Source organism: Rattus rattus, chromosome 3 (assembly GCF_011064425.1).
Source record: "Rattus rattus isolate New Zealand chromosome 3, Rrattus_CSIRO_v1, whole genome shotgun sequence".
Taxonomy (NCBI): domain Eukaryota; kingdom Metazoa; phylum Chordata; class Mammalia; order Rodentia; family Muridae; genus Rattus; species Rattus rattus.
Window position 1 is genome coordinate 19702588 of NC_046156.1, and position 3308 is coordinate 19705895.

General features: G+C 37.5%; 1 pseudogene; it reads right to left on the bottom strand.

Moving 5' to 3' along the window:
- Positions 1 to 1094: 1094 nt before the first annotated feature.
- Positions 1095 to 1400, bottom strand: LOC116895297 (annotated as a pseudogene).
- Positions 1401 to 3308: the final 1908 nt, after the last annotated feature.

Below are 3308 nucleotides of genomic sequence, written 5' to 3' on the forward strand. Positions count from 1 at the left end.
ACTTGGCTGTTAAGAGCCAGTCGTGGATCCAGAAGGGATTTATGGGAACCTACTTCTCTTGGATGAATTGACTGATGATGGATGAATTTTGGGGTGAGAACGGTAACTTTTTTCGATTACAAATTCAATGATAAGCCTAACAGATTTCAATAAATAGTCCCAGGCCCACGGTTGCATAGTCCTTGTTATAAATCAGTGTGTTAGAAACAAAAAGGTATGGATGTGGAAAAGACACTTGTGGGGAGGACGCTTAAGTTTTGCGCAAAGATGGCAAGATAGATTAAACTGAATTTTTAAAAGATCCTCTGTTGAAGACATACTAATTAAATCGTATTTTAAGAATTCATATCTTCGTTCAGTGTTTCATTTTGAATATTTTAATAAGCATGATCAAACGTTTGACATTCACGTGATGGAAAGAACACTATGACATGAAGTAGCCCTTCAAATGTGGAGTTTCTTCTGGGTTTCCATGTGTCTGTTTCTATTCTGGATATATTTTCTCATTCACATTCTCTCCCCATCCTGTCACTTTCATAAAAATTTCCACTTTTTTTAAGTGTCAAATACTGTTTATTTGAAATCATACATAAACCATAATAAGTAAAAGGCAGCATCCTTGACAAAGGGAATTCTAATTAAAACAGAATCATCAAGAATAGACAGTTGCTTCTTGGTGTTTATCTATTGCCTGTAAGAGGACAGTGGGCACAAACTGAAACACAGATGAGTCTTGTTTCTGAGACAGTGATAGAATTTTCCCAGTGTTTAAACATATTCATATACCCAGTTATATAAATCTAAGTATAAAACCATTCAATAGGTTTGAGGTGACACCCCCATATTTATGGAAGGTAAACCATTACTAATTAAGTCCAATCGTATCTTGAGAAAGGGAGAGCAGGGATAGCATGTGTACAACTGGAAGTGTTACTTTAAATAAGATCATATCCACCTATGACAAGTCAGTTTCACTTAAATCAGGACTGTCCAACAAAAACATTGTTAGCCATTCGTGATCTGAATTTGGTGTATGAATTAAATATCATTAAATCATTAAAAGCCATAAGACATTTGTTTTATAAACTATAAGGCAGTGGAATTACTCATTAGTAGCCTTTTTAAGATAAGCTATTAGGTCTGCCCTTTCTCCCTTCTTCTTAATTCCAGCGAAAATCATTTTTATTCCAGGGATATACTTTTTGGGATTCTCCAAATACTACCTCAGGGCATCCTCTCCCCAGGTGATGCCTTTGTTCTTGTTGGCATCTGTGTAAGAAAATCCAGCAGCCTGGCCTGTCTTCCACCCAAACAGATTTGGTCCAGTCTTATGCTTTTCCAGCGTGACACTGGGCACATTTCTGAACAAAAATCTTCTTGCCTTTTTCAACATCACCCATTTTAAATTCGCTCCTGGCTAGTCAACATCACAAATGTTCAGTCCAGAAGACAGACATCCCACTTTCTAAATTTCCACTCTTTATACCTGCATTTCTCTGTAAAAATTATTTCAAAGTCTTCTACTTTTTAAGGGACATAAATGAATCAATTACAGGATATAGTCCACCATGCCGTATTGTAATGTTTTACTGACAAATAATTGAAAATTGAAGAGTACAAACAAGATTTGACTTGAAATATAGATTGTGATCATTCTCTATAATTAAATAATTTTGCCACCATTTCATGGAGAAACCAGTGTCTCTGAGCAGATGTCCAATCAAGTCCTTGGGTGGACTCCTTCCTCTCATGAACACTTCTTCAACTTTTTATTCTTCCTTATAATTTCAGTGGAGTAGAACCAGTTGCATATCATCAGCAGAGAAGTTTAAACATTTAACATTAAACAGGAAAAGGGGTAAACTTGGGAGCTAAAGTGGGATCACCAATGCTGAGAGGAAAAAGCTGAACATTCTCTGATCCTAGCCAACAGTGCATACATGCAAACAGCTGTAACTATGGATATTCCATAATATCTTAAAAGGACGCCAAGAAATTATCTGTTTGGGTCCATACCCGATTTTAATTGGATTATTTGCATTTTTATATCTAATTTCTTGAGTTCTTTATATATTAGAATTATATGATTATGTGGAGTTAGTTTAAAAAATCCTTTCTCATTCTAGGCTGTGGCTTTCTCCATTTCATGGTGTCCTTTGGCTTGTAGAAGCTTTTAAGTTTCAAGTCCCACTCATTGTTAACCTTAGTGCCTGTGCTACTGGTGTTCTGTTCAGAAAATCTTTAATTTTTAATTGTATTATGTGTTTCCTGATTTTCGTTGTGACTAGTTTCTTCAGTTCTTTATATATTTTGGACATTACTCCTCTATTAGATAAGGAGTCAATAAAGAAGAAAATCTTTCCCCATTCTGCAGGCTGCCGTTTTGTCCAATTGACCATGTCCTTTGCTTGACAGATTTTCAGTTTCATGAGGTCCCGTTTCCTAATTGTTGATCTTAGCGTCTGAGCTTTCTGTAGGAGGAACTTGGTCAAGCAGGCCCAGCCACAACGCTGGCACAGAGGCCTCTGACCCTTCTGCCTCTGCAGGTCCTGTTTGAATTCCTAAATTTTGAGTTCCAGAATTCCCTCAAGTTGTGTTTTCTTTTACTTCCATTTTCAGGTCTTGAACAGTTTCATTTGTTTCTTTCAGCTGTTCATTTCCAATTTCATAGATTCCTTTATGAGATTTATTCATTTCCTCTTTAAGAACATCTACCATCTTCATATAGTTGGCTTTAAGGTCCTTTCTTGATCTACAACTACGTTGGAATATTCATGACCTGCTATGGTAAAATAGCTGAGCTCTGGTGGAGACACATTGCCATAAATGTTATTATAGTGGCCTCTAGGCATCTGCGTGTGAAATGATTCTATGTGCTGATTTCTGGGTTTGTCTTTTTTGGGTGGGCATTTGTTTCCTTGGTTTCTGTTTCCACTCTGGATTTTCAGAGAGTGTAATAGCGTGTGTTGTCTGTTTTACTGGCTTGCCTGCTGGTGTTGGAGCCTGGGATACAGAAATCATTCGGGGAGGAAGTGTAGGAGAGGATAGTCTATGGTATCCACAGGAGATGTGGGCATGGGAATGGATACTTCCACTAGTGATCTGTTACAATGCTAGGGATTGGGTCTGCAGGGAACAAAGTGACTGGAGGTCTGTGGCAGCCTACCTGGTTTTCTGACAGTTATGACTTAGTCAAATTTACATTCCAGCTAAAATATACTCTTTTGGTATCAGCAAGTGGCAGAGAATGATGAAGTCAGCAAGCTGCTAGGGTAGATTTTACCTGATCAATACTTTCGTATGAGTCA